The 12710-nt window shown below is 36.7% G+C and overlaps 1 protein-coding gene across 2 annotated transcripts in view; it reads right to left on the minus strand.

Annotated features, from left to right (window-relative positions):
- LOC149567622 (nucleoporin (DUF3414)) overlaps positions 1-12710 on the minus strand; it is a 337999-nt gene that overhangs the window by 47357 nt on the left and 277932 nt on the right. The window lies entirely within an intron of this gene.

Genomic DNA, 12710 nt, shown 5'->3' on the forward strand with positions numbered 1-12710 from the left:
TAAAAAATCTATGGTAAAATTTCAACTCGAAGTGGTTCTAGCTTCATTTTTGTTTTTCAAAAGTCTAGAAAACAAAAAACTCTTGCAAGAATTGAACTCAAAATTGCATCAAAATTAATGCAAGTTAGTAATTCACAGAATAGGCATTTCATCAAACATTATGCGAACTTCCTTATGTGACAAGCTGTCTGAAACTTATAGTTTAGTGGATTTCTCAAGATTCACAGATTTGTCATATAAGCCATATATAAAATCATTGAAAAGGAGAAAGAAACCAAATGAAATGGCTTGGCTCTTACAACTCCTACCATCATTATCCGTTGCTCTACCACCGAGCAACTTCTTCCACTGGGTTCAACGTCAATGCCCACTGCAAATTTAGAAAATAAATTTTTTTTCCAATTTTTCTTCTTCTATTGTTTCGCTGCCTTTGCCGCCGCCTCGTCCAAGATGGGAAAACTTTCCGAGCCATCTGAATCTCCGCCCAAATTTGGCATGTTCAGGCTTGCTTCTATTTTCTCTACCCCAACTCACCCAAATTCAAGCACTCAGGCCCCTGCTTCGTTTTTTGCAATGATGTTTACTTTACCCCCGATGGCCAACCATGGTCATTATCTATTTAGTGTGCCACGGCAGCAGGAAGCATCTCTGTGTCTCGTAAAGGGGCACGTGTCCTCTGCAATCTGACCGCGCAGTGGAAAGCAAGATGGTGTCCACTCCGAAGAAAGACGGTCACAAATGCTCTGATCTTGTATAACATTTTTTTATGATGAAGACAATTCTGTTATCGGAAAAATAGGAATCCGTCCGTCACAAGCACCAGCGTGAGGAAAAGCCGGTGGGCTATTGCCCAGGTGAAAGCCTATCGGCTAATAAAAAGTGAAATCTTTGCTATGAAATATGTTATGTCGTGACAAGAGGTCCCTATCTCCCATATATCACAATATGTTCTAACAACCCTTCATAAATCTCCAACCTTATCTCTCAAATGGAGACTCAAATCCCTTGCAAAAATTAAAGCTCCATCAAGTTACTTATCAACATTACCTTTGATGTTTAGAGGGAAAAAAAAAGGAGTGACTCCTGTTTCAGATTACATATTTAAAGGATAAGTTTTTTGGGAGTTATTACCATTTTGGTGGCAAAATTAGTATTAAATTATTAAATGACTTAGTATAAAGTTATCATTTAACTTTATAATTTCACCTAAACGAAGTATTAAATATAAAAGTACAAGAAATTGTTATATTTAAAGTTAAAGCCTCTAAGTGAAAAGCATCTTCATGAAGCCATGCACTAGAAAAGTTTTCTATTAAAAGAATCTAACAGAAGCCTCTAATTAATTGTGTGTTGGTGAAGTCAAGTGGATTATAAAAGATGGCTTCATGAAGCTAATGAATCATCCTATTGTCTATTTTGCTGTCTTTGTGAGAATTTATGGGGTTGTTGGTTCCTATGCTCTTGCTGAAATATAAGAGTTTAAAATTAAGAAGTGCATTGTAATTCACAGCTGAGGTATTGTTAATTAATTCTGAGAATTTGTTTCTGTTGAACTGTTGAGATTCCTTTCTGTTTTTATTGTACATATGAATATTAAAATTGCTGGTGAAAGCTGTTATTGGAGTCCTAAGTTTCAACATCATTAATACCTGCTAGGGCATTTATTTGGCATGTTTAGAGTGGGACTGCTACCCACATTTTTGGCTACCATTGCCCACTGAATTAGGTGTTCTTCTACAGCCTATCGAGCATTTTAACTACAGATTTTGGGTGTTTATACCACTACTTATTGGTGCATGTTCTAAGTCATTTCTGGGCTACATTTCAAGCCTTCACGTGGTTTTGATATATGTCTTGGTTGGGTGTTATAACCTGCTTCTACAAATGCCATTATTGGCAATCTGTTTAGTAGCTACAACACACATTTGTAGCATTATATTCTCTGCCCGCTGAATGCGAACTTCATTTTGGACACGTATGAGGGATTTAATTCTGCCGCTGATCCATGTCCCAATGTTGATAATGGTTTAACACTTTCAGCCCAAAATACTAGGTTCAATGTTTCACTTTACAAATATATATCTAACGTTCGATAAATACAATTTAAGACTATAAATAATGAGAGAATTGATCATTGAATTGTTTATCTTTACTCTGATATCATCTTTGAGTTACGTTGTCAATGTGAAGTTTATAATTGAATGAGTTGGAAAATTATCTCTAAGCTGGCATTGCATTTAGTTATATACATTTACTCATTTACAATTATTTCAACTTCAAGAAATCATCATCAAACTGAAAATGAAGGACAACAGGATGCATGCCAAAGGTTTGATGAAATGTCAAATAACTGATTTGTAGAGGAATTTAGTGTTTATCTAAGCTATAACTAGTTGGGGTGTTACAGTGGTATCGGAGCGGTTTCATGCCAGCCTATAGGTATTGGGCTCAGTTATCAAATTGATCAAGTAATTATTATTCAAGATGATGGTGACAGGAGATTCATTTTGGGTAGACATTATATCCGCAAAGAACTTACTTCACCACCTAGGGATAGAGAACTTGAGATACAATTTGGTATTCTGAAATAGTTGAATGTGTTAGTAAATGAGTTGCATCAAAAACACAAGTGGATGACCAAACTAATTTCAAATGCAGAATTTAAGTAGAGCATGATGTTGCTTTTTCAAAGAGAGAAACATGATGGCACGGTGGGCACTCTTAGAGGGCAAGAAAAAGTTTCTTGTCAAAACTCTAAGTCTGTTTTGAATATTAGCAGTGGCCCACGCGAGATTACAATTGCTACTAGTGTCATAACAAACTCCGAAAATGTTGTGGATAGGGTAATGGATGTTAGTGTTCATGTTTTCGAGGATACTGAGGAAGATAACATGGATATTGATAGTCACATTAGTATTGATTTGCATGACAATGGTGAGTATTTTTGGCATCATCATGATGCAGTGGTAGCTACTAATGCGCAGGACATTCCTTTTGAGTTCCACATGTCAGTGCAAAAGTGTTGGGCACATTGGATGTAGGGTGTGATTGGAATCCATGTCAAGTTGACTTAAATCATGTCGTTATTGGCATGAGTTTCCAAAATCAAGCATTTTATGGCGATGTAGTACCAGTGGAATTGAGAGTGTGCGACGATAATATTATACTAGATGAGCCATCTACTGAGGTACCTAGCAGCAGTACCTTAGTTGTTCAAGTGTGCATTGATGATAGCACACATGATGTTGCACTTCATGAAGTGAGTGATGTAGAGACAACGCCATGATATAGTATAGATCAACAAACTGTTGAGGTTTACTGTGTGAGAAATCCTATGTTTGAGATGGATGCAACATTGTCTTATGAGGTTGGCAGCCTTCCAGGATCTTACCTTGGTCTTCCTCTTTTTCTTGATCCTCTTGAGTCCTTCTGGAGTTCTTTAATAGACAAAATCCACTCAAAATTAGCTGGTTGGAAAGGTTCCCTCCTTAGCTAGGTAGGTAAGATTATTGTTCTTAAATCCACTTTATAGAATATACCTCTGCATACTTTGAGTGTTTTTAAGATTCCTAAGAAATATGCTTTGGCCATTGAAAAAATTCGGAAACATTTCTTATGGTCGGGTATGGAAAAGAAGAAAAGAATGGCTTTGATTGCCTGGGATAAAGTCTGCATGACAATCAAAAAAGGAGGACTAGGACTAAGAAAGATCAATAGTATGAACAATTCTTTACTTGCCAAGCTAATATGGAGATGGTATAAAGAGGAAGGCGAATGGAAAGATATTTGGAATGATAAATATGACTGGGAGGATCAAGGATTTAATCTCTTCCTTTGTAGTGAAGGCACTCAAGGGGGGTCTGTGATTTGGAAGCAAGCTCAAAACAACAAGTAGTTGATCAAAAAAGGGGTTAGATGGAAGGTTGGTAATGGCAGGACTATTCATTTTTGGAAGGACATTTGGATTCCTAATCATGCCCTGAGTTATGATCATAGGTGGAATGGGTATATGGATCAATGCAAGAACTTTTTTGGTAATATTGTTGATGATTATTCGGAAGAAAATAAATGGGTGAACCTTAACAGAGTGGTTGAGAACCATAATGAACTTAACAAAATTTTGAATGTTGTCTTTTTAGTTCAAGAGGAGGATACTTTAATATGGAAGTATAATCCTAACAGGTTGTTCTTTGTTTCCTCTCTGCATGGAGATTTTTTCAAGGACTATCAGGTGCCTTGCTGGGCTAAAGGCTAGTTTAAAGGCTTGACCCCTAAAGTTAACATATTTTCTTGGATTCTTTTGCAGGATAAAATTCTTACCAGAGACAATTAATGAAGAAGCTATGTGTCTTCTTAGTAGGTGTTATCTTTGCAAGAAAGAGGAAGAGTTGGTTAATCATCTAACTATTCACTGCTCGTACACTAGAAGGTTATGGTAAAGGATCTGTGGTATCCTAGATATGGACTGGGTTTTCCCCCTCAGTATTCAAGAGTTATTCCTAGCATGGAAGTCTCCTTCTCGTAATATCTTGATTATGAAGTTATGGGAGTTCATCCTCCCATTTCTATGTTGGGGTGTGTGAAAGGAAAGAAATGATAGGGTGTTCAAAGGTAAGGAGACTAGTTTTGTTCAGTTATTTCATAAGATTAAGCATATGGTGATTGAGAATATTATGATTTTTGGGAAAGCTCATGACCCTTAGAATGAACGGGAAAGCAAATTGATTCAAAATTGGAATTTGGAAGGGTTAAGCATCTCTCAGAATGATATTAATCTTAGGAATTTGGCTAGGTGGGATTGTCCACCACAGGGCTAGTGTAAGATTAATTTTGATGGGGCCTAAAAGGGCAACCCAAGGATTGCAGGTTCCAGTGTCATTATTGGAAATATGAATGGGGATAGTTTGGGTGTTATGGCTATTCCTATCGGGGAACAAACTAACCATGTTGCGGAAGCTAATGTAGCTCTCAAGGGTCTTATTTTTGCCAAGTTATGAATTTGAAGAAAATTTGGCTTGAGGGGGATTCCCTTGATATTATTAATTGTCTTAATTAAATTAATAATCCCTCTTGGACTATCTATAATATTATATGCAAGGCTATAAATTTTATTAATTCTTTTGAGGATTTTGTTATCACCCACAACTACAAAGAAACAAACCAAGTTGTTGATTGGGTCGCGAATGTGGCATGCAATAATCATGCAAAGATAATTTGGAATCATGGTGAGAACATCCCTACTGATAGGCTATCCTTGATAGAATACGAAAAAGAATAGAAGTTTGCAAAAAATCTTTAATAATGATGAAAACAGCATTTAAGAATAATTATGAATTGGGCAAGAATGGGGAGTTGCGGGCTGTGATTAGTTTTGAAGGGACTATTCATTCATGGCCACACGGATTGTGGGTCTTTATGCATAACAAAAATCTTTGTTGTGATATCGACATCTAGTTTTCCATATTGTCTATTTCTGTTACGACTGGGAGAATTTGCTGCAGTTTGAGGAAGATGGGCGGCAAGAGAAAGAGGGTCGAGCTAACAAGCTACAAGGAATGGAAGAAGAAAACGGATAAATGGGATATTTTGGAACAGGGTCATTTCACGAGCTTCATGAAGAAGTTAAAGGGTAGCAATCCTTCCATTACTCGTCAATTTATTAAGACCTGAAAGGATGGTAGTATTCTGGTGGGAAACGAGAGAATGGATGTCACGAAGGGCATTATAGAAAAAGCCACTGGTCTTGATATGAAGGGTATCAACTTCTATAGGGATAAGAAGTTGTCAGATCATGTTGAAGAGTTTGTGGAGACAACTAAGAAGTGTAACAGGTTGGTTAAGATTGCTAATGACTATTTTAGCCCTAGCTCCATTTCTCGTCCTTGGAGGTTTATCATGTTCGTCGTGATTGAATACCTAACCCTGGATGGTGATTTTTCTAAGATTTTTGGGCATCATTTTATGTTGGTCAACCATTTTAGACATAGGGTTAGCCTTAACCTCCCCTTCTACCTCAAGCAGTCGTTGGGTAATACCATTCTAGCTATACAGAACAATCCTGAGAATGACCAAGCTTGCCATGAAGGCTTGATGGTTCTGATTATGAATCTTCCTAAAGCAAAGAAAGTGGACAGAGCCCGCTTTAGTAAGAAAACTTTGGAGTGTGAAAATAAGGGTAGTGATAAGGATGAGGGCAACGATGAGGACACAGACAAGGAAGATGATGAGATGGAGGTTAAAAAGAGGGAAAAGCTTGCTCTCAGGAGCTCATCTACAAAGAAAAGGAAGACTAAGGAGATGGATTCTAAGATGGACACAGAATTCGAAGAGGAGCCAGAGGAGGGTACAGGGAAGAAAACCACTGGTAATTTTGGTATTGCTACCAAAAACAAGGGAAAGAAAACTGATAGGGTTTCAAACATTCCCTCTGATGATCAACCTTTGATCAAGAGGATGGAATGGAAAGGTAAGAATCTACTTTCTCAAGGGAGGGCTAATGATAAAGGTACTAAGGAGGAGGATTCTTAAAGAGACAATATGGAAAGGGATGAGGATTACCTGGTTCATAACAAGGACTATGAGGACAAGGGGTATTGGAAAGGAATGATTGGTAATTCAAAATTGATGAAAAGGGATATCAATAGAATGCAAGACCAGAAGCAAGACATTAGGAGTGAGTTTGAATTTGATCAGTTAAGCAGGACCACCAAAGGTGAGAGAACTCTCGGTCAGCATCTTGATAGACTTTCTGAGGTGATTGGAAATGTAGAAGAGGTTAAGAATCTTATGAAGAGAATTCCACCTTTGGAAGTCAATAACTGAGCTATGGAACAAAAGATGAAGGATTTGCAAAAAAGGCTAGAAGGCATGGATAACAGAGTGGTTAACACTGAGAAGGCAGTTAAGATACTTGCTGATCAGAGTTGCTCCATCTTGAAGACTGTGACGTACAAAATTAACATTCTATTGGACAAATTGGAATAGGGGAGAGTTCAAGGCTTAAAGGACTTGAAAGAGTAACATGGCCCCAGCAAACAAATCAGGGATGACTCTAAGAAGACCAAGGTCATGGATGTCAAAGAAATGGATGATCTGAAGACGTCTGTGGTTAACATGAATATCATTATAGATCAAGCTGTTGATGTTCTTAAGACCCTGTAGCTGTCTTTTTGCTAGCTTTTTGCATTCTTTTTGTTGTCTTTTCCTGTTGTTAGTATTACGGCTTATGGTCTTAGTTAGTTCTGTTTTTTGGCATTGATGCACAATTCTTCTAGGCTTCTTTGCTCTTGTTCTTAGCTACTTTGTAAAAGGTTTAGGGTCCTTTAAAACCCGTTTTTACTTTATTAAAACATTATCTTATGACAATTCTCTTTTTGAGGTTGATGTTAATCACTCACTTAGTGGAGTTGGGCACAGTCTACACCATCTGTAGACATAGTTCAATTTCCTATAGCAACAATTGGCGATGTTCATGTATCAATTTATTATGATGTGTCTACATCCATTGTATTTTCAAGTTTTGTTGAGATAGAGTAGGGATGAGTGTATTTGTTGAGCAGCAAATGTTTGACAATGTCCTTCTAGGTGGGCTTTTGTTCAGTATTTGGAATCCTTCTACTGCATCAAGAATTCAGACAGGGGTCACAGAGGAGTTTTGGGATGTGTACACAGTATTGAGCACACATGGTTTTACTTTTGACTCATGTACATAATTTTTTGCATGTGCAGAATTCAGGCGTGCATGTGCCTAATACTGTGCATGACATCTCCCTTTGCATAATTCAAGGAAGAAAGCTTTATCAACTTTTTGAATTGCTTCCCTATGAGACATTCACTCCCGCGCCATAGATTCATTTCAATCTGATAGGTCTTGTCAGTTAGATTGGTTATGATGCTATAGGAGCTAGTTAGGGATCATAGGGAAAATACATGATTCTACCCTTAGGACCTAGGTGGACTGATGTGTTATTTGTTTTTTAGATTATTGGGGACAAACAATCTTAGCAAGCGCAAAAAATAATGTCCCCATTTTTGCTAGCACCAAAGTTTGAGGGATTAGATTGTTATTGTGATCCTTGCAAGCTAATAATTGTAGATAGTCTTCTTAGGCAGAGGCTTGACTATGGGAGGGTCTTGTCTTCTTCACAAACTAGTGTGTTCTAGTTTAGTCTTTGTTTGACTCAGTTTGCACTTTATTTGGGCTTAGTTGTAAAGTTTCTACAAATTTTGAACTTGAATCAGACTTCGATTGTACCTTCTATATGCTTGTTGTAGATAATCTTCAATATACAATCTTGAATGAATGGAGAGATATAATTCTGGAAATGCTTTTCACTTCTACAAGTCGTCCTAGGGCAATATAGATTAAGAAGTAGACTTGTTGTTTCTTGTGTGTCCTTAAACTTTAACCACATCCCTATAAAATATAGAGATCAAGGTGCATGTCCTTACAAAGGACATGTCTCTTCCAAAGTCTTCTTTGACTCATCCCTTAGAGTCGATGACTTTCCATGCAATAATTAGTTTAGTCCCTAACCAACCAAGGTGATTGGTTAGACCTTAAACTAGTACTTTAAGATAAGTGTCGATATCCATAAGAGGATAAGACAATGAATCCGGATCAATATAATGGAAGATTAGATCAAAACGATCTGTTATCAGATCGGCATGATTGAAAGTTACGGAATTAACAATCCCTCTTAACTTGATAATCATACCAAGAGAGATCATATCTTGCAACATCAATTAAGATGAACAAGCAAGGATTGATACTCTATATCTATCTGAATCTTCTTAGCATGTGTTATCATTGAAAACATGATATTACTAAACCTATGATATGACATATCACTGATACTAGTGATAATAGTATTGCAAAGAATACAATATACAGGATAAATCTGGAGAATAATTAAATTCTTCATTTATTCAAGTTTTGACTCATAGGTACTGGTATTCCTACATCACAACATGATCCTGAGTTAAGATCTACCAAAACACGAGAATAATAAAATTCTTCCTTTATACAAATTGTTTTGTGCATGGAATTGGTATCATACAACATAAACAAGAAGGAAACTACAATAATATGCAAAGTGGAAATGAACTGCTTCCAATAAAATGTTATTTTCAGAATTCATAAAACCAAATATATGGCAGATTTATCAACTCACTAATTACTTCAGCATTATTGACATAATACTCCAGCCCATGCTTTCGAACTTGCTGCTACAGTGCCGCATGAATAGTGTTGCTACAGTACTTTGTCCTTAAATCAGTCCACTACCTTCGTAATATCATTCCCTTAAAGCGGCATAAGCATCGGACAAGTAGTGAAGAAGATATGAGCAAAATACCAAATCTGCTTGTAGCTGGAAATGCAACTAAACTGCCTGATAATGAAGCCGATAACAAAGAATTCCAAAGGCCAAACCCCAAGGGAATGACGTCTAGAATGTTACATGAGAGGATAAATGTCCTCAAATGCCAAGAACGGAGCTGCAACTCACACACCAATTTCTTCTCATATTCAACCAGTCTAATGAAGCCACAAATGCTTCCTTTTATTCTATTTCCAAGGGTCCGCTCAACTCATATGGGCAATGTGGGATAAAAGATGTGTAATATATAAAACATATATTAAAATACCCCTTATGTCTCCCTTGGGTACACATCCCCATAAAATAAATATTAAAGTAACACTTTAATATTTTACAATTAAATTAGACGTTACTTTAATAAAACTTCAGGCATTAAAATGTATTAGCAATCAGACCTCGAATAATGCGAGTGATAGCTCATCGGAAAGCTCTCACCGAGGAGTATCAAATCCAATCACCAAAATTGACCTGCACTGTGTCCTGTCGACTTACTAAAAATAGTAAGTATGCCTGAAACCGAGTAAATCAACTTCGTTTTGGCCCAAACTAGAAATGACTAGGCCAAAACACTCTAGGATCCCATTAAACCCTTCATTAGCCCTCGAGACCATGTAGAACAAGGCTAACGCACACACACTTGGTCAACTGCTAAAATGGGGACATTACAACCCTTGTTATAGTGGCAAATAAGGGAGAACAACTATGTGGGCACCCTATTACATAGTAAGAGGGAGAACCTCTAAAGGTGCTCTTGTTGACGTGGTAGTTAAGGGAGAACAACGATGTGAGAACCCTATGCACGGTCAGGGGGACAACCGCTAAACGCATCTTGTTGCAATGATAGTTAAGGAGGAACAACTATGATGATGTCATCCCCACTGTATGAGGGAGAACTGCTAAGGGCACCCTTTTGCAAGTACCTTCCCAACTTCTACATTAAAGAACTATTGGTGAGTTATATTCAACTCCAAAAATAGAAGAAAGGAGGAGGGCATAGCATATAGAGGTAGAGTTGTGACCCTAGGGCACCCTACTATGCTTCCATACTCCACGTCTTTTATAATTAGAATCACATATAATTTAAGTATTGCATAACAATGAAGATATATTCTCTTTACTCTAACCCCTGATTTGTATAAGAATAATGCTTGCATTCATATGTCGGTGTTTCATTCATGTGGTGAATGTACATTTCAATTTATGAATCCCATAATTAAATAACATATTTATTTAGTAAACTTTAAAGCTAATCTTATGCAATTATGATCTAAGGCAACTTAAAGGGCGATTGAAGAAGGGAGCATTACAAATGGTATCAGAGCATTATCCTGCCATCCTGCAACGTAAAATATGCAACAAGGAATCATTCAAGTCAATAAGAAAGAATCTAATAATGCATGTAATGCATATACTTCATGGTGAATACTTTATTACTTCATACACTCATGTATTCGTCATAGTTTCAAGTGTATGCTCCATGTAGTTTTACCTTTGGCTGGTCTACAATAAGAGAATAACTAGAGTGAACCCAAAAGATATTAAAGGTAAACATTGGTCAATCCAAATCAGCTTGATGTCATTACAAAGATGGCCTTGATCCTTTTTTCTAAAAGATGACAAAAATCATTTAATCAAATTAGAAACCTTGTAAATTCTCAGTGCACAAGTTAATATTAGAGTTGCACAAGAGAAGCTACTCACATTAAAATATTCATATAAAATTTGGTGTTTCTTGAAGATGAGCAATTTTGGGAAAGGGAGACTGTAATGTCCCCCTTTTGAAATAGAATTTTATAATAAAGAATATTAATTAAAATATAATATATCTAGATAGATAAATAAAAAATTAAATACAATATATAATAATCACAAGTTAATTAGGTTTATAAAAGGTCAAAAGATACATAATGAAGTTCTGACTCCCACAACATAAGACATGAAAGGGAGGAGAGTTCACCCGAAAGGAAATGTGGAGGAAAGAAGAAAACAACTCTTCCAAAGGGAAGAAATGATGAAGGGTTATAACTCTTTCATAGGATTGTAATTTTGAAGGGTTGTGACTGTTTGAAAGGCTTAAAATAATGAAGGGTTGTGACCGTTTGAAAGATGGATAACTATGAAGGGCTGTGACTCTTTGAAGGGGTTGTAGTTAAGAAGAGTTGTGACTCTTTCCGAGAGGGATAATTATGAATGTTGCGAATCTTACCAAAAGACAGACTTGATGAAGATATGTGAACTCTATTTCACACTGGAAGATAAAAAGGGGAAGAAAGATCAGAAGGAATGGAGGAAAGGGGGTAGAGGAAACCTAAAGCACATTCAGAGCAGAATATTAAGAAGGATTGGAAATAAGAATTGAGAAGGAAAGAAGAAAGAAGATATGCACATCTAAAAGAAGGAGATATGCAGATCTTGAAGGGGATATGTGCAGATTCGAATCAAAGTAAAGACTGATTTGAAGAGTAAGAGACAAATGAACATTATGTAAGCACAAGGGGCAGCAAATGCTGTCAAATAGATATATCTTTCCATAACCAAATAGTGTGATTGTTTCATTAGGGCATTAACAAATGAAAGGGTGTTACTCCTTACACTCAAAGGAGATATAAAGAGAAGAATTTCACTGAAGAAATCCACCAAATGAAGGAACAAACAAAACCTTAAATCACAACAAGAACTTAATCTAGCAATAGTCATTCACAAGGAAAGGAGATGGAGTCTCCAATTAAAGAGACCCACTAAGCGCAACCTATTGCAGGATCAGTTAAGGGAGAATAGCTATGACAGAACCCTACTAAACTCTAAGAGGGACAACCACTAACCTTTTTTGTAGTGGCAATTAAGGGAGAACAGCTACGAAGGCACCCTTCTACACTCTAAGAGGAAAACATCTAATGGCACCCTACTTGCAATGGTAGTTAGGACAAAAAAACTATGAGGGCACCCTATTGTGCACTATGAGAGGGAGAACAGCTAAAAGGCACACTAGTACAATGGTAGTTGAGGGAGAACAGCTATGAGGTCACCCTACTACAATGTGAGAGGAAGAACCGCTAAGGGTACCCTATTGCTAGTACCTTTCCAATTCCTACATTGAAGGACTATTGGTGAATCATAGTTAACTCCAACCATATTTAATAGTCCATCAAAAGTTAATTAATTTTAAGAATTGGTTTGGTATGGGATAAGAAAGTGCAAAAGTCTTAAATTAAGGCACACCATACAGTTTAACTAGAGACAATTACATTAAATATTAAACTTGAATGAAAAAATACATTATTCCTCTAAACCATCATTTATTGTGTATTATTTTTTCCTTGTAAATCATTT

The sequence above is a fragment of the Cupressus sempervirens genome, chromosome 3 (assembly GCF_028749045.1).
Source record: "Cupressus sempervirens isolate cs-2001-9-10 chromosome 3, ASM2874904v1, whole genome shotgun sequence".
Classification (NCBI taxonomy): Eukaryota; Viridiplantae; Streptophyta; class Pinopsida; order Cupressales; family Cupressaceae; genus Cupressus; species Cupressus sempervirens.